The 26983-nt window shown below is 43.8% G+C and overlaps 1 non-coding gene across 1 annotated transcript; it reads left to right on the top strand.

The window, feature by feature from the left end:
* Nucleotides 1-22130: 22130 nt before the first annotated feature.
* Nucleotides 22131-22237, top strand: LOC114238369 (U6 spliceosomal RNA). Its single transcript, XR_003623761.1, has one exon. It is a non-coding gene; the product is annotated as a U6 spliceosomal RNA (small nuclear RNA).
* The last annotated feature ends 4746 nt before the right edge of the window (nucleotides 22238-26983 follow it).

Genomic DNA, 26983 nt, shown 5'->3' with positions numbered 1-26983 from the left:
ACTCACAGGCTCAGCAACTGTGGCTCACGGGCCTAGTCGCGCCGCGGCATGTGGGATCTTCCCATACCAGGGCTCGAACCCGTGTCCCCTGCATTGGCAGGCAGATTCTCAACCACTGCGCCACCAGGGAAGCCCGAATTTCAATCTTTTAAAAATTGATTTAAAAATTCAATCTTTCGGGCTTCCCTGGTGGCGCAGTGGTTGAGAATCTGCCTGCCAATGCAGGGGACACGGGTTCGGGCCCTGGTCTGGGAAGATCCCACATGCCACGGAGCAGCTGGGCCCGTGAGCCACAATTGCTGAGCCTGCGCGTCTGGAGCCTGTGCCCCGCGATGGGAGGGGCCTCGATAGAGAAAGGCCCGCGCACCACGATGAAGGGCGGTCCCCGCACCGCGATGAAGAGTGGCCCCCGCTTGCCGCAACTGGAGAAAGCCCTCGCATGAACCGAAGACCCAACACAGCCAAAAATAAATAAATAAATAAATAAGAAAATCCTTTAAAAAAAAAAAAAAAAATTCAATCTTTCACCAAACTTTTAAAAACTGTTATTTGCAGAAAAGAAGTAATGTTGGCCTGTGTTTAACTCCTCCTTTTCTCTACAACTACCCATAAAGTGGAGTTTTAGGAGTGAAATGATGTACTCAAAGGCAGGAAATATAAAAAAGGAAGTAGTAGAACTGGGAGAAGTATGATGAATGCACACACTGGATGATGAATCAAAGGATGCAAAGATAACCGACTACTTTCCCTGCATTAATATGGTTTTATTTCAGTGCCATTGATCTAATCTTCATGCTTAATTTCGAGTCAACAAAGGATTGTTCAGCCCCTACTGTCTACCGGTCACTGTGCTAGGAGCCTCAGGGCTACAGAAGTAAGTAAAGCACTCTTCTTACCCTGGGAGCTAACTCTAGGAGACTGGAGACCCAGTCCACACCCCATCTGCAGTTGAATCCCAGTTAACCTGCCATGACAACCTATGTTCTCTGTGCCTTTAATACCTGTGTTCAGGAGTCCCCCAATAAACATTAACCGTTTTTCATGATGACATGGTGAAAGAGAGGGATGTGGATCACAGTTTAATGTCTTGGAAAAGACATTCTCTAGACTAATCTAGACTTTGTATTAAAGGTCAAAGGATAGGTGATTGTCTTTTTTCCCCTCCCTAATCGGTACACCACAGCTGCCCCTTAATTTATACCACCATGTATGAGTCATAATTTGGCAAACATCAAAACAGAATCCCCAGCACAATGAAGACTTCTCAGTTGGATTTTGCTTTATTACTTTAATGAGGCCTCATCTCATAAATTCCCATGATGACAGTGTCTGTTATAGTATTGTCTCCGTTTCCAACTTCCTAGTCTACCCTTGCCCCTGTCCTCTCCATCCATTCTCTGCCCTGAAGACCTGGAAGGATCGGGCTTCAGCTTCCCTCTGCCACCCCAGCTATGCCTGTCACCACAGCCCCACCTCACCAGCTTCTAGACCCACTAGAGGTTTTCCCTGACCCCTGACCCCTGACCCCTGATCTCTTTAAAAGCCCCACCCTATAATGTCATCCATTCATATCATAATAGTAAGTATTATTATGTTCACTCCAATATACTTAACCTTATTGGATTATCTTGGTTGTTTGTTGTCTATCAATATATCCAAAATGGGAACACATTTCATCTCCTCTCACGAGGGTAACTGCAGTGACCTCCTAACTTGTCCCCCTGCTTCCGCCCTGGCCTACACAGCAGCCAGAGTCATTCCCCGAAAATGGAAGTCAGATCCTGTCACGTCTCTCCCCAAAAATCCTCCAGTACCTCCCCATTCTCCTCAGAGTAAAAGACAAAAGACTTTACAGTAGCCTTGCAAGCAGAGAGTGACAAGTTTGTTCATTCCAAGTTGAACAAAGGAAAAGATTAATTGTTTTTTGTGCATAAAACAAGCAACCACCAGAATCTTTTTTAATCAATCGATGACAACCTCCCAATCAGTGACAGCCCCTGACTTCAGAAAGTCAGCCAATGAACAATAGCCCCACTCCAGTAATCCTGCTTCCTTCTCTAAAGGTCAATTCGTCTCTGAACAGTCCAGCTTCTAAAAGTGCCAGTCTCTGAACCCCGCACTTCCTGAAACACTATATAAGACCACAGACTTCTCTGTTCAGAGATACTGTGCCTTATAATACAGCTGTCCTTTGCTTAACAAGAAATATATTCTGCACTTTTTATTTGTTTCTTTCAGACATGAAGATCTGACAAGGCCCTATGGCATCTACAATCTATTTCCTCTCCACTCCCTCCCTAACTTCATATCCTATTTTCTCCTTTGCTCACTCCACTTCCTTTTGTCCTTATTTCTGGCAGGAATGCTCCTGCCTCAGGGCCTTTGCATTTGCTATTCCATCTGCGTAGCACATTCTTCCTTCTGATATCCACAGAGCTCACGCTCTCACCTCCTTTTGTTTCTTACTGACACCAACCTGATCACTTATCTAGAAATTGCAATTCCAGTTCCCTACCCCCACTCTCCCTTAACTGCTTTATTATTATTATTTTTTTTAGTAACACTTATCACCTTCTGACATACTGTAGAGGTTCCTTATTTATTTTGTTTATGTTTTGTGTCTCTTCCTGCTAGAATGTAAGCTCTGTGAGGACAAGGAGTTTTGCTTGTTTTGTTCACCCATGCATCCCAAGCACATAGTAGGTATTCAAAAAATATTTGTTAAAAAAAAATTTGTTGAATGAATGGATTTTTGTAACATTTCACCTTATTACAATATAAACTCCTTGAGTGCAAAGACCTTGTGTTCACTGCTGTATAGTCAGGGCCTGGAACAGTGTCTGCACATAGTAGGGGCTCCGTAGATACGTAAGGAATGAATTCATGAGCAGGCATTGGATAACACTATACAGGTGGTCCCCAACATAAAAGTTTCCACTTAAGATTTTTCAACTTTGCAATGGTACAAAAGCAATATACAGTCAGTAGAAATTGTACTTCAAATTTTGAGGGGTTTGTTTTTTGTTTTTTGTTTTGGCCATGTGGCTCTCCTGATCTTAGTTCCCTGACCAGGGATCGAACCCATGCCCCATGCAATGGAAGCATGGAGCCCTAACCACTGGACCACTAGGGAGTTCCCCAAATTTTGAGTTTTGATCATGTCCCAGGCTGATGGTATTCGGTATAACACTCTCAGGATGTGGGGCAGTGGCAGTGAGCCACAGCTCCCAGTCAGCCACGCGATCATGAGGGTAAAAACGAGTACACGTCCAACCTTTCTGTCCCCACACAACCACTCTACTTTTCACTTTCAGTATAGTATTCAATAAATTACATGAGATATTCAACACTTTATCATAAAATAGGCTTTGAGTTAGATGATTTTGCCCAACTGTACGCTAATATAAGTGTTCTGAGCATGTTTAAAGTAGCTTAGGCTAAGCTGTGATGTTCGGTAGGTGAGGTGTATTAAATGCATTTCAACTTACAGTATTTTCAATTTCCAATGGGTTTATCTGGACATCATCCCATCATAAATCAAGGAAGATCTGTATTTTAATTGATAATATAAATGACCCTGAAATTACCAAAGCATCATGTGTCATCTTTCTCCAGAGAAACAGAGTTAATAAACATATTTAAAATTCCTCAAGTTATTATGAAGTGTTAATCAAAATATTCAAAATACATTCATCTCTAGTTTCACATGGATTAGATGAATTAATATACGAAGATGATTAAAACATTCTCGATCAACCTGAAAAAGCAACAACATCCCTCTCCTTTCTAGGGCTGCCCAGGCCAAGGACTGGAGGGGAAATTGTCTTTAATAGGAAGGAAAGCCAAAAAACATCTTTTTCTCATTTCGTTTGCTTTTGCTTAAACTGCTGTCTTCTCTGAACTTGCGGCCCTGTCTGCGGTCTCTCTTTGATCTATTTACTGTGACAGGTCCAGATTAATCTTACCGACACACAGCTCATATCATGTTATTACCTTTTAAAAATCATGAAAATACCTCCCACTTATTGTGTGTTTACTGTGTATCGTGTACTCCAATAAATGATTCACACATGTTTTCTCATTTCAGCCACACAATGACTTTGTGAGGTAGGTATTATTATCCCCATTTAAAAGAATTGAAAACAGGCTCAGAGTTTAAGAAACCCAGAAATCACCCAGCTAGCAGGTGGCAGAGCCAAGTCTAGGACTCCCTTTTAGTCTCTCCCCACTGCAGATTCATTCGGGCCCTAATCTCTCTTATAAAAATCCTACCCATTTACAAGATCTGAATAGATGTTTCTCTGAGAAGACATACAGGTGGCCAATAAGCACGTGAAAAGATGCTCAACATCATTAATCATGAGGGAAATGCAAACGAAAACCACAGTGTGATACTACTTCACACCCATTAGTTTGGCTATAATCAGAAAGACAGCTAATAACAGATGTCGTTGAGGATGGGGAAATCAGAACCTTCCTACACTGCTGGTGGGAATGTAAAATGGTGCAGCCATTGTGGAGAATAGCTTGGCAGTTCCTCAAACAGTTAAACACAGAGTTAACCTTTGACCCAACCATTCCACTCCTAGGTGCATACCTAAGGAAAAGGAAAAAAAAAAAAAATCCACACAAAAACTTGTACATGAAGCTTCACAGCAGTATTATTCATAGAGCCAGAAAGTGGAAATAATTCAAGTGCCCATCAATTGATGAATGGATAAACATTATTCAGCCTTAAAAAGGAATGAAGTCCTGATACATGCTACAACATGGATGAACCTTGAAAACATTATCTAAGTGAATGAAGGCAGCCCTAAAAGACCATGGAGTATGCGATTTCATTTATAGTAAATGTACAGAATAGGCAAATTCATAGAGACAGAAGGTCAACTGGTTACTTAGGACTCCAGGAGGGGATGGGAGAATAAAGGGTGATAGTTACAGGGCATGGGGTTTCTTTTTGAGGTGATAAAAATGTTCTAAAATTGATTGTGGTGATGGTTGCAACATACTAAAAACCATTTAATTGTACACTTTATTTTTTTAGAAATTGGTGTCTTTTTGTTTATTTATTTTTTTGGCCGCACCGTGCAGCTTGTGGGATCTTAGTTCCCTGACCAGGGATCGAACCTTGGGCCCCCTGCATTGGGAGTGCAGAGTCTTAACCACTGGACCATAAGGGAAGTCCCTGGAATTGTACACTTTAAATGGTTGAATAGTATGGTAGGTAAATGATATCACAATAAAACTGTCATTTTAAAAATCCTACCCATTGTTAATATCTTTATGTATGAAGCACATACAAATTGATAAGAAAAAAACACATCTCCAATAGAAAGATGAGCAAAGGACATAAAATAGAAAACTCATAAAAGAAAAAATACAAATGGCTAATAAACATGTGGGGTTTATTAAAAAAGCTTTACCCTCAAATCAAAGGAAGGAGGGACTTCCCTGGTGGCACAGTGGTTAAGAATCCACCTGCCGGGGCTTCCCTGGTGGCGCAGTGGTTGAGAAGCTGCCTGCCAATGCAGGGGACACAGGTTCGAGCCCTGGTCTGGGAAGATCCCACATGCCACGGAGCAACTGGGCCCGTGAGCCACAATTACTGAGCCTGCGCGTCTGGAGCCTGTGCTCCGCAACAAGAGAGGCCGCTATAGTGAGAGGCCCGCGCACCGCGATGAAGAGTGGCTCCCGCTTGCCACAACTAGGGAGAGCCCTCGCACAGAAACGAAGACCCAACACAGCCATAAATAAATAAATTAATAAATAAATTTAAAAAAAAAAAAAAAAAAAAAAAAGAATCCACCTGCCAATGCAGGGGACACGGGTTTGAGCCCTGGTCCGGGAAGAACCCACATGCCACAGAGCAACTAAGCCCATGCACCACAACTACTGAGCCTGTGCTCTAGAGCCTGCGAGCCACAACTACTGAGCCTGAGTGCCACAACTACTGAAGACTGCACGCCTAGAGCCCGTGCTCCGCAACAAGAGAAGCTACCGCAATGAGAAGCCCGGGCACCGCAACGAAGAGTAGCCCCCTCTCACCACAACTAGAGAAAGCCCTCACTCAGCAACAAAGACCCAACGCAGCCAAAAATAAATAAATTTATTAAAAAAAAAAATCAAAGGAAGGAGAAACCTATCAAATAAGCTACAAATTTTACAACAAAGATGAATATGAAGATGTGGTGAGATGGGTGTTCCCATACACCAATGATGGGAAGCTTTCTAGAAAGCAATTAGTCAGTGTGCATTATCAGCCTTTAAGATGTTCTTACCCTTCTAGTCAATAAATGTATCTTAAGGAAATAATTTGTGATGCAGGTAATAATATAATAATTAGGTAATAAGCAATTCAGAAGAGCTCTGTTAGTAGTAGAAAAAATTGGGGAAAAACTATGTTGTAGGCAGACTCTAAATTTATACTAACTCATGCCTCGCAACAACCTTAAGAGTTAGACTGTTATCTCCAAAATGGATGAGGAAAAGCATCACCCTGCAGATAAGGTGATGGGGGCACACAGAGATTATGTAGCCTGTGCCTCCAAGGTCACTCAGCTGGTGGTCACTGTCTTCAACAAGAGAGCTGTTGAATAATGGCCAAAATTGTTAGCCATTATTGTTGTTCTAATTATTGAGATGGGGGATAACTGAAAAAGAAATCAAAATTAAGAATGACTATGAATACTTAGTCATTGACTGTTATTAATATTCTTTATTACAGTGGAATCAGGCCATCTTTAAAGGTTATCTAGTTTACTCAGTTATGGGAGTAATTTATATGCTATGTGATCATTAACACCCACGTCGCTGTGGATTAGAGGTGCAGGGGGGAAGGAATAAGAAGGCAGTGAATTTTAATAGGCACGCTAGGGAATGGTTCTACAAGAGAGGTGTGAGGAGGCAGGCTGAGCCCTGGAGGGGAAGGACCAGCTGAGGGAGGTACCTGGAAGGGAAGAAATGGGAGGCCACAGACCTCCCTCCCACCTCTTGGTCCAGGACAGCTCCTGAGAACCTTCAGTGGCCCTAAGCACCAAAAAGATCATGACGCCATGTCTCCCGCATCTAATTCAAAATAAAAAGGAGACTTCACTGAAAAATACATGGATGGCAGTCCCACAGAGTTTTTGCTTTCTCCAAAATGGGCACTTTAATATGTTTTTCAATGTCAAATTCTTTCCAAAAAAAATGTTCCCCCTCATTTTCTGATATCCTTGCTTTGCTGGTCCCTAAGCACGTTCTTGGTTTGCATAATAGTTAATTCCACCTGGGAAGTTAGGGCCACTGACCTCTCACCCATTGCCATTTGCCTGGCTGCTGCTTACATATCCTCCAGAATTTAGATATCACCCCCTCCAGGAAGCCTTCCTGATCCTCCAAGTCCAAGCCTTAGAGTGACATCCATCTTGTTCACTAAAGCACATCCTCCTCTGGAATGTAGATTCTGTGAGAGCCGGACCACGTCCATCTTGTTCATCACCGTACCCTAGAACAGTGCCTGGCTCAAAGCTGAATGAAAGTTTACTAAATGAACAAATTCTCAAATGAGTGACCACCCCCCCGGCCCCGCCCCGGCCCCAAGTCCCTCACCTCCAACAAGCGCCTGGACAAAGCTAATGGGCCGCCTCTGTGCAGGTTACTATGACCTGACTCCAGGGCCCTTGAACTTCCCCTGCCTCAGAGTCAGAAACCCTTCCACCACCATGCCTTTGACTTGACCCTGACTGAGTCTGGTGAGAACCCAATCCAACCAAAGGATACAAAACTATAAGCATAGACTGAACTTACATGACTGAATTTTCTGAACCTAGAGTGATAAACTTTTTTTTTAAAGGCATTTATGACCTCACTCTGGGAAGTCACTGAGTTTTGTTTTTTTTTTTAAGGAATTCCTTTATTTTTATTATTTATTTATTTTTAGCTGTGTTGGGTCTTCGTTTCTGTGCGAGGGCTTTCTCTAGTTGCGGCAAGCGGGGGCCACTCTTCATCGCGGTGCGCGGGCCTCTCACTATCGCGGCCTCTCCCGTTGCGGAGCACAGGCTCCAGACGCGCAGGCTCAGTAATTGTGGCTCAGGGGCCCAGTTGCTCCGCGGCACGTGGGATCTTCCCAGACCAGGGCTCGTACCCGTGTCCCCTGCATTGGCAGGCAGACTCCCAACCACTGCGCCACCAGGGAAGCCCTAGTTGTAAATTTATATTGTTAATTCTAGGGAAACCATTTAAAAAATTTTAAAAGAAGTACTACTGGGGATTCCCTGGTGGCGCAGTGGTTGAGAATCTGCCTGCCAATGCAGGGGACACGGGTTTGAGCCCTGGTCCAGGAAGATCCCACATGCCGCGGAGCAACTAAGCCCGTGCGCCACAACTACTGAGCCTGCGCTCTAGAGCCCACGAGCCACAACTACTGAAGCCCGCGTGCCTAGAGACTGTGCTCCACAACAAGAGAAGCCACCCAGTGAGAAGCCCGCAAACCGCAACGAAGAGTAGCCCCCGCTCGCCGCAACTAGAGAAAAAGCCCGGGCGCAGCAACAAAGACCCAAGGCAGGCAAAAATAAAAATAAATAAATTTAAAGAAAAAAAAAAAAAGAGTTATGGGTTTAACAGTTGAGTGCAGTGTTTTAAAGTTAAATGTAGCACGAAAATTTCTTAGTACTCATAATCATTTCTCCATGGTGGACCATAGAGACAAGACAAAAGGCAAAAAATTCCTCTGGAATTTACTTTGTGTTTAAGAGAGTTTGTGTTAAATTTTTTGAAACCAGCTTCACTCTCTCTAGCTATGCCAATGTGGCCGCTTTCTTCAAATCTCTGAATTTCCGTTTCCTCAACAGGAAAATGGGAATAAATAAGAATAATCCCCAAGTCATAGAGTTTTGGGTACTCAGCAGGATGATGCATGTAAATGCACACAGTATGTGCTCAGAAAGTGCTAGTCGTGGACTGGCGCCGGTCTGCCTTGGTGCAAATCCTGGGTCAGCACAGATTGGCTGTGTTGACATTAGGTGAGTTTCTCAGTGTGTCTGGGCTTTGATTTTTCCCCAGCTGAAGAATGGGATAATAATAATATTACTTACTTCCTTGGATGTTTATGAGGACTAAATAAGTTAGTATATGTAAAACATTCAGAAAAATTATATTAAGTGTATTATCTGCTCAGGTTGCCAGTAAAAAAATACCATAAACTGTGTGGCTTAAACAACGGAAATGTATTTTCTCAGTTCTGGAAGCTGGAAGTCTGAGATCAGGGTGCCAGCAGGTTGGGTTTTGGTGAGAACCAAAACAGATGGCTACCTTTTCGCTGTGTGCTCACATGGCCTTTCCTCTGTGCGTGTACACGGAGAGAGAAAGATCTCTCTCATTTCCTCTTCTTATAAGGCCACCAATCCTATCAGATTAGAAACGCACTCTTAAATGATCTCACGTAATCTTAATTAACTCCTACAAGCCCTATCTCCAAATACAGTCACATCGCGGATTAGGGCTTCAGCAGATGAATTTGGGAGGGGACCCAACTCAGTCCATAGCAGGAAGTGTTAGCTGCTCTTATTACTATTGTAAATTTTATTCTTATTGAATTTCCTTATGGTAACTGATATCATATCCTTTTCTGAGAGCAGGTTTTGATAGAGAGAAAGTGTCAAGTCAGTGGAGGAACATACAAAATCACTGGTTGCCTGAGGACGAGGAACATAAGGAAGAAGAAAGAAGAAAAGAAAGGAGGGTTAGCATTCCAGAAAGCCCCTCATTCATGACGTTACAAGTCCTAAATTTTGCTTTTCCCTAGAAGCAACGCACTTAAACTTTTCACACGGGTATTTTCTAAAAACATAAACAGGAAAAATAAAATAAAATAAAATAAAAAACAGGGAGTTGTTGTATCTGAAAAAAAGTGGAAAATATGGAAAAGTAGGAAGAAGGAAAAACACCCATAATCCACCTCCCAAAGACAAGTAATAGCAATTTGGTGTCTTTCTTTCCAGTCTTTTTTCAATGAGTGTATTTTCCACATAGCTGTACCAAGTATTATACTGTATTGCCTACTTGTTCAATTTAACAGTGTCATATAAATGCTTCTCCACTGTAGAGGTCAAATGTCAACTCTTGACCACCCCACATCAATTTCTCTTCCAAACAACACGCTGATTTTCTTTTTGCAAATTATCTCCCCACGTAGTGAATCATATGAAGGTAGCTCCAGGTGAGGCCCTGCACCTGCAGAAGCTGCAGGAGTCCGGCCCTACCTCTTCTCACCTCAGTGCAGGTGGGAGGCATCCGCAGATGCAAGATGCAGGGGAGGAAGGAACTGCTCCAGGGTGTTTACTGCCGCTGAGTGCTCTCCCGGGCAGCTCCTGTTGTGAGACCATTGGGGGAATTCCTGCTGCCCACGCGTCTGGAACTACCTTTATTCCTGCCCACTTGCCACCTGACCCTCTAGCCTCACTTTGATGTTGGGTGACCTCAGCCTCCAACCTCTTTCCATAAGTTCCCTTCTGCTTTAATAGGCCAAAGTCAGTTTCTATGGCTTATGGCCAAAGAACCCTAGTTGATAAACCTAAATTATTAATTTTTTGTTTAAACTGAGTTTTTGATGTCTATGTGATATTTCATCTCAGGGCTGTACCCAGTGCATTTAATCATGTCCATTTTGCTAGACATTTAGGTTAGATAAGCAACTTTGTGCATATTATGAACTGAATGTTTGTTTCCTAAAATTTATATGTTGAAGCCTAACCCCCAATGTGATGGTATTTGGAGACGAGGCCTTTGGGAGGCGATTAGGATTAGATGAGGTTGTGAGGATGGGGATCTCACGGGATTAGAGCCATTATAAGAGGAGACACCAAGGAGTGTTCAATCTCCCCCTCTAGAGCGCACTCTCTCTCCCCCGTACTCCAACCCACACGCGCAGCCCCCCGCCATGTGAGGACCCAGTGAGAAGGCGGCCATCTGCAACCCAGAAAGAGGGTTCCCACCAGAAACTGACTACACTGGCGCTCTGATGTAGGGCTTCCAGCCTCCAGGACCGTGAGACACAAACTTGTGTTTAAGCCACCCACGCTATCAGTCTATGGTATTTTGTTCTGGCACCCTGAGCAGACCAGGACAGTGCATAGAGCTCTTTCTATATTTCAGGTTACTTTCTTATCACAGAGCCCCGGAGGCCACCCTGTTTTTAGGGTTCTCAGTGCACTACGATTTCATCATTTCCTCTGGTGTGTTGTTCAGTGGTTTCACCATGAACTTCCCACCATTGCCATTCAGTTCTTTGGCAGCTTAGAAACTACCCACCCCGAGCTCTACCTGAGCAGGAGTTTCACTGCTTTTCGCCCAGTGCATCCCCAACATTTCTCTCCATTTCTACGCAAAAGGAACCCCACTAGCTCTGCTCACTGCAATCACCACTAGGGGTGAATTTGACCACAGCAGTGAGGGGTGGTGGAAACAGCCTTCTCATACATGGCTGGTGGAAGAGCAAACTGATACAAAATGGAAACTGTTGTCAAAACAACAGATGTACTTCATCTTTTTTTTTTTTTTAATACATTTTACTTTATTTATTATTTTTATTTTTGGCTGTGTTGGGTCTTCGTTTCTGTGCGAGGGCTTTCTCCAGTTGCGGCAAGCGGGGGCCACTCTTCATCGCGGTGCGCGGGCCTCTCACTGTCGCGGCCTCTCTTGTTGCGGAGCACAGGCTCCAGACGCGCAGAGCTCAGTAGTTGTGGCTTACGGGCCCAGTTGCTCCGCGGCATGTGGGATCCTCCCAGACCAGGGCTCGAACCCGAGTCCCCTACATTGGCAAGCTGACGCTCAACCACTGCGCCACCAGGGCAGCCCAGTCACTGAGTTTTATGAAATGTAAAGGGAAGGATGCTTTGCAGCTTCTCCCAACCTGGCACATCCCCGCCTTCATTATCCTTCTGGGAAATAGTGTTTTCCTGGCTGGAAAGACTCCTCCCACTTTGGTTTGCTTATGATCAAAGTCACAGATTCATTTGCGCAATTGCTAAGACATTCTTTTTTTTTTTTTAAAGGATTTTCTTATTTATTTATTTATTTATTTATTTATTTTTGGCTGTGTTGGGTCTTCGGTTCGTGCGAGGGCTTTCTCCAGTTGCGGCAAGCGGGGGCCACTCTTCATCGCGGTGCGCGGGCCTTTCTCTATCGCGGCCCCTCCCGTCACGGGGCACAGGCTCCAGACGCGCAGGCTCAGCAATTGTGGCTCACGGGCCCAGCTGCTCCGTGGCATGTGGGATCTTCCCAGACCAGGGCTCGAACCCGTGTCCCCTGCATTAGCAGGCAGATTCTCAACCACTGCGCCACCAGGGAAGCCCGCTAAGACATTCTTGAGGCCTTCTAGCTCAAAGGTTGCAAACTCCTCCCCAGCCAGTGTGGCCTTTGGAGGCAGCACACATATTTTTTTTTAATAAATTTATTTATTTAATTTATTTATTTTTGGCTGTGTTGGGTCTTCGTTGCTGCACGCTGGCTTTCTCTAGTTGCAGCGAGCGGGGGCTACTTTCATTGCTGTGCGCAGGCTTCTCACTGCGGTGGCTTCCCTTGCTGCGGAGCATGGGCTCTAGGCGCACGGGCTTCAGTAGTTGTGCGTGTGGGCTCAGTAGTTGCGGCTCATGGGCTCTAGAGTGCTGGCTCAGTAGTTGTGTCTCACGGGCTTAGTTGCTCTGCAGCATGTGGGATCTTCCCGGACCAGGGCTCAAACCCGTGTCCCCTGCACTGACAGGCGGATTCTTAACCACTGCGCCACCAGGGAAGTCCCCAGCACACATATTTTTATTTCACTTATTCAAAGTTTGGAGTGGGAAGGGAGGAATTTAAGTCATTTGGGGGTGATGGCTTCTTTCACTTGCTCCAGGCCCCAGCAACCCCGGGCTTCTACCAGGCTATCCCTTCCCTTTATGTGACCTGCCTGACAGGTCTCAGTTTTGGCAACTGATGCTGGTTCAACCTCCAACCTATCCCAAGTAAGAACCCTTACCCAGGCTTGTAAACTTGACACCAGGAGAGCAAGTGTCTGCCTCTGTCTGGTGTCAAGCTGGGAGGAGCTGGCCTGGCAACTTCCTGGCCCCCAGCCCTGCGGAGAAAGCCAGCACACACGTAGAGAAGCAGGGGAGGGTCTCTGCAGGGTTCTAGTTTCTCATTCTCCATTTTGTCTAACTTTTTGTCAACTTACTACTAGTCATCAACTTAGTACTAGCTGGTTCTTTTTTTCTTCTTTAAATTTACTTTACTTCTTTTTTTCATTGAAATATAGCTGATTTACAATATTGTGTTAGTTTCAGGTGTACAGCAAAGTGATTTGATTATACATATATGTGTATATATCCACATTCTTTTTTTTCCTGATTCTTTTCCATTATAGTTTTATTATAAGATATTGAATATAGTTCCCTGTGCTCTACAGTAAATCCTTGGTGTTTATCTATTTTATGTATGGTAGTGTGCATCTGTTAATCCCATACTCCCAACTTATCCCTCCCGACGCCCCCCTTCCCCTTTAGTAGCCATAAGCTTGTTCTCTATGTCTGTGAGTCTGCTTCTGTTTTGTAAGTAAGTTCATTCATAGTATTTTATAGATTCCTCATATACATGATATCATATAATATTTGTCTTTCTCTGTCTGACTTACTTCACTTGGTACTAGCTGGGTTTTTGTCCCTTGAAGTTAAGTCTTGAGTAACACGTCCTGTGCCTAGTATGGTCCCAGACGTAATAACCACAAAAGGGAGGTTAATTTTGCTCATTGTGATACTGCTTGTCATCTTTCATCTGAGTTAATATAAACATCCACCTCTCTACCACCCCAGGTGATATGCATGCAAAAGAAATCATTACAAAGCTTATAATTAGGGAGACATAGTATCCAGGAGAGAGCCAGGGAAGAGGGGAAGTACAGAGAAACACAGCCAGAGGAGTCAAAACAGGGAGACATGAACTGGACTTTCATTTTTTAAATTTTAAACTGAAAAAAAAAATGTATGACACTAGAATCGAACTTTAATGGGTCTAGCGTGATCATTTGGAAAACTATTAGGTAGAATCTCTTACCTTATACCTTACACTAAACTGATCCCAGCTGTCCTGTTCACAGCCCAGTCCTCTAACAGATACCCGCCCCCATCCACCCGCCCCCAGCAATAGGGTGGGAGTCATGTGCTCACATATGTCCTGTAGCTCACTGTAAGGATCTTAGCACTGTAATCATGGCAGGCACTTAGAAAAATTGCTATGTTGATATGGTTAATAGAGCAGACATGGCTGGTGAATATAGCACGCATCTCTCTGCCCAGCACACCTTTCCATGCTTCTTCAGGTGACATCACTCTTCTTCTCTGGAGACACGTGCTCTTCCCCCACTCCAGCCATGTGGTCCGAGTGGGTGCGGCCAATCAGATGCTGTGCGTACTTTACACACGCTCAGCGGATCATAGTAGCTCACCTCCACAGCCACGGCAATTAGCTCGAGGAATGGGCACGCAAGCCAAGTCAGGACAGACAGGACCCTTTCATGGGGTTTTAAAATACAGCTCTAGGGGAAGAAGAAGCAAAGAACTTTCCTTTCCTCTTAGGTGGCGAAGCTGTGATGTGACTGAGAGTTCTCAACAGGCACCTACCTTGAAGTATAGAAAATACTCGTTCAGGGGCTTCCCTGGTGGTGCAGTGGTTGAGAATCTGCCTGCTAATGCAGGGGACACGGGTTCGAGCCCTGGTACGGGAAGATCCCACATGCCGTGGAGCAACTAAGCCCATGGGCCACAACTACTGAGCCTGTGCTCTAGAGCCCACGAGCCACAACTACTGAGCACGCATGCCACAACTACTGAAGCCCACATGCCTAGAGCCCGTGCTCCACAACAAGAGAAGCCACCGCAATGAGAAGCCCGGGCACCACAACAAAGAGTAGCCCCTGCTTGCTGCAACTAGAGAAAGCCTGCGCACAGCAACGAAGACCCAACACAGCCGAAAATAAATAAATACATAAATAAATTTAAAGAAAATACTTGTCCACACAGGAAAAGAAATGCAGAGAAAAGGGGAGAGAGAGAGAGAGAGAGAGACAGAATATGAGTTCAGTTACTGAAATCCATGCTTTCCTGAGGCTGAATTGTTATGCTTCTTCTGAGAAAAATTCCAGTATCCAATAAATTACCCCACCTTTCTTTTTTTCCCCTTACATTAGTTTGAATTCAATTTCTATTGCTTGCAAACAAAGGGTCTCCAATAGACTCACAGACTTAGAGAACGAACTTATGGTTGCATGGCGGGGAAGGGTGGAGGGGAGAGATAAATTGGGAGTTTGGGATTGATGTGTACACACTGTTATATTTAAAATAAAATGCCTTTCCATGAAAAAAAAAAAAAGTGTCTCCATCAATTTATAAATTGTCTGGGATCTATTCTGGCTTTGCCCAAGGAGCATTTAGAGAACCCAAGTGAAAAACCTGTGGTTTGGGAACAAACTTTAAGAACCAATATTCTTCAAGAGGGCAGTAGAAAAGAGCAAGAGAGAAAAAAGCTCTAAATAGGAACATATTTTGTAACTCCTCATAATAATAATAACTATTGCTACCTATCAGGTCAGGAATACCTTCATTCTACAGATGAGAAAGGTAGTTCAGCAAGGTCAAACAGCTAGTAAGTGACTGGCTTTAAACTGAGGTCTGTGTGATTTCCAAGCTTAATCTTCATTTCACCAGACTAGAGTATTTTCCTGGCATGAAAAGCAAACCTTCCTTTAACCTAACATATTTTCAGGAAAATATTTGAAATGAAGACATTGGAGCTGGAAATTCCTGCCCATGTCCCTTGTTAGTGGTCAGCCAGCTACACATGCTTCCTTTCTTGGACATCTATAGGAATTAAGGCAGAATCTACTGACTCATTCATTCCTGGCACACTGAAAGAAGTCCAGAGTGTTTATCTGTCAGAAGCCAGAATTGGGGAAAGGCCATTTGAACAGATGCATCAAAAGGCTACTTGAAGAGACTTCCCTAGTGGCGCAGTGGTTGAGAATCTGCCTGCTAATGCAGGGGACACGGGTTCGAGCCCTGGTCTGGGAAGATCCCACATGCCGTGGAGCAACTAGGCCCGTGAGCCACAACTACTGAGCCTGCTCTCTAGAGCCTACGAGCCACAACTACTGAGCCTGCGTGCCATAACTACTGAACCCGAGCACCAAGAGCCTAAGCTCCGTAACAAGGGAAGGCACGACAATGAGAAACCCGCGCACTGCAACGAAGAGTAGCCCCCGCTCGCCACAACTAGAGAAAGCCTGTGCGCAGCAACGAAGACCCAACACAGCCAAAAAATTTAAAAATAAATAAATAAATAAAAATTTAAAAATTAAAAAAAAAAGTTTACCTGAAGGCAAAATGATGAAAAAATTCTTCAGTGTCTCGGGCAAGGGTTGGCAAACGATGGCTTGCAGGCCCGCGGTGTTTATAAATAAAGTTGTACTGGAGCACAGCCACACAATTCATCTATGTATTGTCTGAGGCTGCTTTCCCACTGCAGTGTCGTTTGAGTAGCTGTGATGCAAAACTTAAAATATTTACCATCTGTCCCTCTGAGAATAAGTGTGCTGACCTCTGGCCTAGGGCAATGCTCCAAAGAGAAGTCGAGAACCAGCACAATAGTTTTAGGCCACTTCTGCTCCAAGCTGAGCCGCCCCTGGTTTTCACCCAGCAGAGAACATCCTGGTACTCAGCGAGCAGCCGTATCACCTCTAAATCCACAGTACATCCTGTTCCCAACCCCATCTTCCCTGTTCCGGCTCTGCTACTCACCTTAGTTTTTCTTTCATTTTGACTTTCCAGGTCCATCCAATGCATAGATTTTCCCTCTGTCTCCTACTCCCTAAATCACAAACTCGCCTCTGCCTAACCCTGTTTCCACCCCTGTCTTCCACCTGGAGGGCTCGAGCTCTACTTCTGAGTTTGACCAATGGGGGAAGAAATCAAAGGCAGGAAGAGAGTGGGTCTGGGGCGTTTATTTCCCTGGTTCCTTTCCCGCCGGAAGCAGTGGATTTGCTGCCTCCCTCCATCAAAGGCCACAGTCCTGTCTGGGCAGCCCTCTCCCTTCAGCTCCTCTCCATAGATTCTGAAACTATTCCCTCCCATCTCGCTCCTTCATTGCTAATGGTTTCCGGTTCTTGCTGACACCGGGGGAACCACACTGTCTCCTATTGGTTTACAAACCCTGCTCACATCTTTGGCCATCTGTATATCTCCTTTGGAAAAACGTCTATTCAGACCCTTTGCCCATTTTTCAATTGGGTTATTTATCTTTTTTTATGGTTGTGTTGCAATAGTTCTTTATATATTCTGGTTTTAAATCCCTTATGAGATGTATGCTTTGCAAATATCCTCTCCCATTCTATGAGTTGTCTTTTCATTTTCTTTGTGGTATTCTTTGAAGCACAAAAGTTTTCTGTTTTAATAAAATACAATTATCTATTTTTTTCTTTTGTCTCTAGTGCTTTTGGTGTTATATCCTTTAAGAAGGCTTTGGCTAACCCAAGATTCCAAAAGTTTGCTCTCATATTTTCTTCAAAGAATATCTTTTACATTTAGGTCTGTAATCAATTTTGCGTTAATTTTCGTGCACGGTGTAAGGAAGGAGTCCAGTTTCATTCTTTTATGTGTGAATATTCAGTTTTTCCACTACCATTTGTTGAAAAGAAAAGAGTCCTAGTTCCCCATTAAATTAATTGATTTTCAGCAAAGGTCTTGGCACCTTTGCTGAAAATCAATTAACCATAAACCTGAGGGTTGTTTTCTGGACTGCTGATCTATGTCTTTATGCCACTATCACACTGCCTTAGTAATACATTTTTTATGTGTTTTGCAAAGGTATCGATTCACAATGGACTGAAAAAGAAAAACTTTGTTGTTGGGTTTTTTTCCCCCACCACCAAAAAGAAATTTTCCACCACCAGCTGAGTGTCCTACAGTTCAACTCAATTCTGACAATATCTACCTGGAAATAGTGTCAGATGCCACAGGTTAAGGGCTCAGGACTACAAGATACACCTCCTCCACCCCACTTCAAGACACGATTACAAGTCCAGATTGTCACCTGTGCTTCCGACCACCGGCTAGAGATTGGAGGGTCCAACGACACCCACCTCAGGTTCAATTAATTTTCTGCAGTGGCTCCTAGAACTCAGAAAAAAACTCAGAAACATTTACTTACGTTTACCAGTTTATTATAAAGCATATTATAAAGGAAACAGATGAATAGCCAAATGAAGAGATGCATAGGGCAAGGTATGTGGGAAGAAGCTCGGAGCTTCCATGCCCTCTCCGGTGTGCCAGTCTCCCCAGATCTCCAAGTGTTCACCCACCCGGAAGCTCTTTGAACCCCATCCTTTTGAGTTTTTAATGGAGGCTTCATTACAGAAGCATGATTGATTGAATCATTGGCCATTGGTGATTGAACTTGATCTCCACCCCATCTCCCCTCTCCGCAGGTGGGGGCTGTGGAGGGGGGAGGACTGAGAGTTCCAACCCTCTAAACACCTGGTTGGTTCCCCTGGCAACCAGCCCCTAGCCTTAGGAGCTTTCCAAAAGTCGCCTCACTGACACAAACTCAGGTGTAGTTGAAGGGGTTTGTTGTGAATATGAAGACACTTTTATCCTCTTATTAGGAAATTCTAAGGGTTTTAGGAAGACCAAATGTCTATTTCTTATTCTAAGTCACAGTGTCACAAAAACCAACTGGTTCTTCACCCCAGTGGAGACACCCTGGCAGGTGAATTCTCCCCATCCTCTCCCGCTGATCTAGACTTCAATGTGAATAATGGCTCAGAGTGGTGTGAAGCAGGGGCTATTTCTATCATACAACTATTGAGTTGTATGTACTGTAAGAGTCTGTTTAGCTCTCTGTCTTCTTGTCTTGACCATGAATTCTTGGGAGGCTAGGGCATCTTTTGTTATCCTTGGCATATGAGCCATAAACACTCCATATATGTTAGTTAAGTGAATATGTAAATGAACAAATAAATAAAATGAGTTCTTTTCAGGGGCGAACTAAAAAGGCAGGCTCCCAGTTTGGATTTGAGAAATGTGAATAGAGCTTGGTTTATACACATCAAGAGACTCTGGTATAAGCAACAAGGTCCTACTGTTTAGCACAGGGGATTATATACAATAACCTGTGATAAACTGTAATGGAAAAGAATATAAAAAAAGAATGTATATATGTATATAACTGAGTCTTTGCTGTACAGCAGAGATTGGCACACATTGTAAATCAACTATACTTCAATGAAAAGAAGAAAAAAAAAAAGATACTCTGGTGCAGTGTTTCTTAAGTGTCCTTAGAAATGTTGTTACCACAAAGAAGGGGATGATCCCATGCTCAAATGAATTTGGAAATTCTGCTTTCAAAACGAAGTTAAAAAGATTTTTTTTTAATTGCAGGACTTCATAGAGCCTGTATTATGTAATATGCACTGCGATTTTCATGATGGGATAATTTGGTTGCAACGTTTACCCTTTTAGGAAAAGCATTTCTCTAGGACTGCTGTTCTGTGGTCCACACTTCAGGAAATGCTTGTCTTGTCTCTAGATTTGAATTTAAGAGATGATGAAACCATCCTTTGCTTTTGGTGCAGTTCAATAAACATTTGCTGAGTGTGTACTAGGTGCCAGGCAATAGGATTACAAATATGAATGAAACACAATGTTTCCTGCCTTCAAAAAATGATCTAGCGGGCTTCTCTGGTGGCACAGCGGTTAAGAATATGCCTGCCAATGCAGGGGACACGGGTTCGAGCCCTGGTCCAGGAAGATCCCACGTGCCGCAGAGCAACTAAGCCCATGTGCCGCAACTACTGAGCCTGCGCTCTAGAGCCCGTGAGTCTCAACTACCTAGTGCCCGTGCTCCGCAACAAGAGAAGCCACCGCAACGAAAAGCCCTCGCACTGCAATGAAGAGTAGCCCCCGCTCGCCATAGCTAGAGAAAGCCCGCGTGCAGCAATGAAGACCCAACTCAGCCAAAAATAAATAAATAAATAAGTAAATTTATTTAAAAAAAGGAAAGTGATCTAGCAAGGGAGACAGCACCTAATTCTTACAATTTCAGTGTGGTACGTTCAGTGAAGAAATTGTGTTTAGGGGAAAAATGGAATATAGAAGGTGATCCTGTTAACTCTCTCCAGGGCGGTGTGCAATGTTAGGAAAGCTTCAGGTAGGATAGGGACAGTGAAACAAGTTCTGAAACTTAACGAAGCCATCACTCACTGGGTAGACAAAAGGGAAAGGACTACTTGTCTGTTTGCCAGGACATTACTTGCTCACTCTCCTAGACCCCTGGGGCACAGGTGGTGCACTGCACAACGCCAGGGAGCGCCACTCACACGGTAATGAGCGGCATCCCCTGTAGTTGTACAACGTGGTGGCTCAGCCCACCCCATACACCTGTCATACCTTGTTCTCCATTTCAGCTCATCCTCACCACCCCACACCACCACCCTGCTCAGAAAACCCTTGCCTAGCACAATCCTGGACTATTTCACATCACAACAACTGTAGGAAACTTCATTTGTGTACATCACTCTTTTAATTGGAATGATGCAAATAGCAACATAAACATTCCCAAGATTAAATATAGTGTATTTATCTCATCCTTTTCTTGTTATCTTATCAGTGATATCAGGCTGTGTTTCTGGCTCTGAGTCTTATTTGCCTTGGGCCACTTTAAAATTTCCTAAACTACATAGGATGGAACAGGCCAACTCTTGAATTCCAGAAACTTCAAAGAACATAGGGGCAATGCAGGGACCAATAGAGGCAATTCAATAAGCGGCACTTTATTTATTCACTAAGGAAGGATGGAACCAATGCTAACAAGCCTTACCCTTTGGAGTTGGCTATCTGCTTGTGTATGAGACCACAAAACCAAAATCCTTCAGGTCTGCTGCCTATAAAGGTTTTTAAACATCTGTTTTGGAGGAAAAATTGATTTGGAAGTTCAAAGTTCTGCTCTTTTGATCCTTGAGTCAGTCTATGCCTATTCTTTTATTTTTTGATACATTGCAGACTTCTTATTAAATCATTCTTGGCATGCATGCATGCATGCTTATCCTGTGTTCAGAGTTATCTTTAGGGAGGGTTCATAGCTAGTAGCTCTCCAGCAGGCCCAGGGCAAATTACACTATGTCCCTTCCTCCCAGCTCCAAACATTCAGGGCAGATTAAGTGATATTAAAATTAATGCAAAGAACAGACTCAAGTGGAAAAATAAGACACACAATAAGATGACTGAGAACATGAGGGATCCCAGGGTCCTATAACCAGTATTGGAGGATCCAGTATTAGGGGAATTCATGGGCTGACTGTGTGCAGGTATTTTTATTTTTTTAAATTTAATTTAATTTAATTTAATTTTTTTATTGCCCACTAGCTAAGCTATCCTCACATCCGGTTAGCTGGTCACTACACAGAAGCTAGAGCCAGGAATCCCATTGGCTAGAACTTTTCAAAGTCTTCTAGAACAGACTAAGCTCTATCAGTGGGGATTGGGAAGAAAGTTTGAGCTGAGTGCCCTGCCCAACTCATTGCATTTCTTAGGCCCACAGTCTGTGAATTCTGACCAAAAAGTGGCCAACCAACCCTGTGAGCTGGGGAGAGCCAGAAAAGCCAAAACATATTCCTTAGGAGCAAACTGATACTAGCCGCTCAAGGTAGAATCAAGGATCAAAATACACTGGGATCCACTCCAGAAGATGAGTGGCAGATATACCAAAGGAGGCAGATAGAGACAATGGGGAGGGATGTTGAAAGTTGACAAAACCAGGATGAGAGGATAAGGCTGAAGTAACACCTGATAATCAATTTTCTGCCCTAGATCTCAGGTTGTTTTATACACTGGGCAGGAGAGGCCCCAGGCATAGGGCCTGTGAGATATTTGGGATTTATGAAAATATTTGGGTTCTTGCAAGAGAGTATTGCTCTGAAGTACAAAGAGAAAAATCTCAAAATGTAAGTTAATGAAGGTTAACTAAATGTGTGTGAAGCATCCTTATGTCAACGTCATTAATTTTTCAATCTAGTATTCATAAAAATGTCCTTATATTGGAAAATAATTTGTAGATTAATACAGTAGTTAGTGCTCGCTTCGGCAGCACATATACTAAAATTGGAACGATACAGAGAAGATTAGCATGGCCCCTGCGCAAGGATGACACGCAAATTCGTGAAGCGTTCCATATTTTTTTTTTTAAATAAAAATAAAAATACAGTAGTTAAAAGTATGAACTGTGAAGCTAAATTGCCTGTGGTCAAATCCTGGCTCCTCATTTACCTGTGTGACTTCCGGCAAGTAATACAATCCCCCTGAGCTTCCTCATCCTCTGTAATCCCGTATATAAGATGGGGTTAGTTATATCACTAACCTCAAAGATTGTTGAAAAGATTAAATGAGCAAAACACTTAGAAGAGTACTTGGCACACTCTAAGGATGTGTACTAACTGTTGTTGTTATTATCATTATTTTCTCACTTGGAAAGAATTCCAAAATATGAACTGATTTCTAAGAAGTCATCGCCAAATTAAATGAGTTACTCACACTCAAGTAATTTCAAAAGCAAAATTATAAGAACCCTTTCCAAAGGATTTCTTAAAACATTTTAACAATGAAATTTTCAAGCAAATACAAATGTAAAGGAAATAGTAATAATTAACCCCATGTACCTTTCACTCAGCTTCAGCCATGATCAACTCATGGCCAATCCACATCCCTACCCATTGCCCTGTCCCCAAGCCAGGATTATTTTGAAAAAAATTCCAGACATCCATTCTATCATTTTGTTTGTAAATACTTCAACATTTATTTCTAAAAGATAAGGACTCTTTTAAAAAACATAACCACAGAAACACAAAAAATAACCCCAAAGCCCGGTAAATATAAATAAACACAAACAAAAATAAAATTTTAATACCAGTGTTCAAATATGTGTGCTTGTTTATAGAACCATACCTCCTGACTGACGTGTCCCAGAAACAAGCATCTTCTGTTCTGAGAATACAGTGAACATTCCTGTCTCTTAATGGATGATTCATTCTGGCAATAATTTGCCAGGGGAGGGCAGTAGCTCCTTACTTCCAACTCTTATCTCCATATACCTCTTCTGTTAATCAGTTCTTCCCCAATCTGTGGCAAAACCAAATCCCATGGATTCTACCTGAGCTGTGCCTCCAGAATCCCACCCTTCCTCTACCACTGCCTTAGGGGCCTTTGTCACTTCTGGCCACAATTCCCAACTTAGCCTCAAAAATGGACTCCTTGCCAGCCGTCTTGCCCAATCCCATCTCACCTTCTTGTCAGCTGCCAGAGATATCATCATAAAAATATTTGAAAATTTAATTCTAGGGTTAAAGACCTCCCCAAAACGTAGAGAGAAGATCAAGTCCAAACATCTTGGTGTGAGGTTCAAGGCATTTCACAATCTGCCCTGAGGTCCCTCTCCCAGCTCCTCTCTCATCACCGGCCCCCCTTCCTCCCATGCAGCCCCTGCCCCAGCCGCGGGGAATGTTCCAGTGTTGAATGAATGTGCCTACCCTGCCAGAATGCCATAATTTGATGCCAGCTGTCTCCTTTACCTGGCATTTCTTCACCTCTCCTCCCTCCTCTAGTGATCTCCCTCCTTCTCACTGCTCAGACCTGACTCAAAATTACATTCTCAGGAAGTCTGTCCAGCCTCCATTGTTCACATCTCTATTAAAACCCTCGTACGTGGTGTTGTAAGCCTGCAATCCCAGCTCCTGCTGTTTCCAGCAAGCAAGAAGTTTTGTTGAATGAAACAAATGAAGGAAGGAGGAAAACAAGAAATTAGAAATGAAAAAAAATCATGTCCCTTAGTTGGCACCCCACCCCTGGCCTCTTCCTTCCTTCTGCCTCTCTGTTCTGCTGGGTAAGTTACTCTGAAAGACCTTTTGTGGGGCATAGCTGTTGTGATTGTCTGCCTGACATCCCTTCCCTCTTCTAGAAACAGCATTCTTCATCCCTGTAGGGAAACGTGCCCCATGTAGTTCGAGTGGGTTTGCTCATATCCATCTCCCAAGGGACTCCATGCCCTCAGACAAAATGAATGGCTCAGGATTGGGCACATGACCCAAATGATATCATTCAAAACCTTCCTTGAGACTTTGCTGCCAACAGGATTTGGGAAAATGCGCTCCTTCCTCTGAGGATGCTAAGCTGGTAGGATATGTCTGAGCTGCCAGTGATCACTATGATCTCTAGTAGAGAAGTCCTGTTTAACAGAAACAGAGTCCTGATAACATCATTTGAGCTCCTGGATCAAGCTGTGCCTGAAGCCAACAGACTCTCCTTTCCATGTGTCAATGAATTGTCTTTTCATTTAATCTACTTATTCTGGTGTTTATTCCAGTTGTACCTGAAAAAGTCCCCAACTACTTTATTTTTTAAACAAAAATGCTTCATTATTATCTCAACTTTACTCAGAGAAGGTGTGGATTGGACATGAAAAGGAAGGCACTGCTCTCACAGCATGGGGTAGGAGGCAGAGTCTTTGCATGAGGAAACTATGGGTCTCTCTAGCCCTCCTTGGGTCAGTTTCTCTGAGTCAGAGCAGAGTCTTGGGTCAGAGCAGCTTCATTCTTGTCTAGGTATACAAGAAATCAGGCAAATCCATTTGCAAATGTAAATACCAAAACGCATTCCTTTGCCCAAGATAAGCTTTTTTGGCTTAGTCCTCTTTTGGATTATTAGCACTTTTATCGTCGCAGATGTTTTCTGTGTGTCTACTTTAAAATGTCTGGATTGAGAAGCCTGTTGCTCCTTTTCCAAGTACTAAAGCCACTGGCATGTCCACCTTTCCCCCCCCCCCCCCGCCCCAATGATTTCCAGGAACCATCAAGTTTGTTCTTATTAATGTTCAGAAAAACCTAAAATGAACACTTGCTCCTAGATCCTTCTGTCAAAGTCCATCTCAAGTACAAAAGGTGTTTCACGGCTGCTGAATAGAAATAATACGGAACTTGAGACAGGCCTCACACGTTTTTGGGGAGCCAGTTGGTGCTTAAGGAAGATAAAAGAAAGAAGCCCAAGAAATGATGGCACGTTAAGATCTCTCTGTATACAGGGCTTCAATGCCTTTTATTTTATTTTTATTTTTTCACATGGAGAATCCTTCTTCAGAGGTTCTTACGGCAAAGCAAAATTACAGGCTAGAGGCGGCCGCAGAGATGGAGGACGAGCTGGACCTAGGCGAGGAGCGGCGTCGCGGCTCGGCCATCTCCGGAGCCAAGATGGGGCGCCGAGCTCAACAGGAGTCAGCTCAAGCCGAGAATCATCTCACTGGAAAGAATTCCTCTTCGACTCTGACTGCAGAGGGGACACAGGTTCGAGCCCTTGGGGAAGATCCCACATGCCGCGGAGCAACTAAGCCCGAGTGCCACAACTGCTGAGCCTGCGCTCTAGAGCCCGCGAGCCACAACTGCTGAGTCCGTGTGCCACAACTACTGAAGCCCGCGTGCCTAGAGCCCGTGCTCCGCAACAAGAGAAGCCACCGCACTGAGAAGCCCGCGCACCGCAGCAAAGAGTAGCCCCCGCTCTCGCAACTAGAGAAAGCCTGCATGCAGCAACGAAGACCCGGTGCAGCCAAAAATAAATAAATAAATTTATTACAAAAAAAAAATTACAGGCTATTTTTGGAACAAGAAACTGTAAAAGAGGCAGGATTGACAAAAATCAACTAGTACAAAAATATCTGCTTTTAAACCATTGTTGGCAGTTCAAAAAAGGCTGGTGAATCCCTGGGGTGATGTTGAGAGAGGAGCAAGGGTGAAATGCCCACAGAATAAAAATCAGTTGGACCCTCTCATTTGAGGACAGCTTATCTAAAAGGGTTCATGAGAAGCTGTCATTAGAAAGGAGTATCCAGGAGGCCTGGAGAAGGATGAGCTCTATGTGGCTTGCTCATTGACCTTCCTTTGTTTTGCTCTGTAGCACCTTGAGATCATTGCCACGTCCAAGTAAAGAGAACATTTGTTTTTTTTTCTTTCATTTACTTGCTCATTTGAGAAATGTGTACTGAGCAGCTCTTCTGGGCGAGGCACCGACGAGCAGTCCGTGTGACCCAGGGGGGAGCAGAGGAGCTGGATGGTGGGACTTCCGTCCCCACTCCACACTCCTCAGCAGCTCCAGCCTGGATAACTCAACAAACACTGACAATAAATGCATATAGTCCGCCAGGCACTATATTAGACACGGGGATACCACAGAACCAGTCATTCCCCCCTTGCAGTAATGGTGGCAGTCAGCAGAGGTTGATTCCTAAAGAAACCTAACAGGACCCAAAATGACGACGTTGCAGAAAGGGCTAAAGTATAGCAGCAGCATTAAAGTAAGATTATGCATAGGAAGCAGGCAAAGTCTGCTTCACAACAAAGGGTCCAGAAAGGCCAGATGTACACACGAGTCGTTCTCTTTCTGCTTTGCTGAATGGACACAGTTTTGCCTTTAGGTCAGGAACCACCAACATGTACACTGAACACCTTGGAATCAGTGTCCAAAATGGAGTATAGCCAGGCTTCTTATCCTGTCACATGGGATATTCTTGCAATGTATCCACCCCAATGGTGAGCCCCTTCAAGGGGGTCTCACTGAGACCAGGTGCAAATCACCCATCTCACAATTATCAATAAACAATGCTGGCACGAATCTCCCTGAAACTTACCTTGGGTCCATGATTACGAAGCAACACAATATCTTGACCAGAGGCCAATGCTATGCAGGTACATCTTCCACGTTGGCAGCTCATCTCAGGCCAATTCCAGGCCCGTAGGCATTAACCCTGGAACCCCTCCAATCCATTCTCCATGCTGCATCCACTGTGTTTTTTAAAAATAAAATAAAACTTAGTGTGGAAAAAAAAACAGAAAATAAGTGTTGGTGAGGATGTGGAGGAATTGCAAACCTTGTGCACTGTTGGTGGG

The sequence above is a fragment of the Balaenoptera acutorostrata genome, chromosome 11, assembly GCF_949987535.1.
Source record: "Balaenoptera acutorostrata chromosome 11, mBalAcu1.1, whole genome shotgun sequence".
NCBI lineage: Eukaryota > Metazoa > Chordata > Mammalia > Artiodactyla > Balaenopteridae > Balaenoptera > Balaenoptera acutorostrata.
Note: the sequence above shows the minus strand (reverse complement) of the source record. Positions and strands in the feature narration are given on the sequence as shown.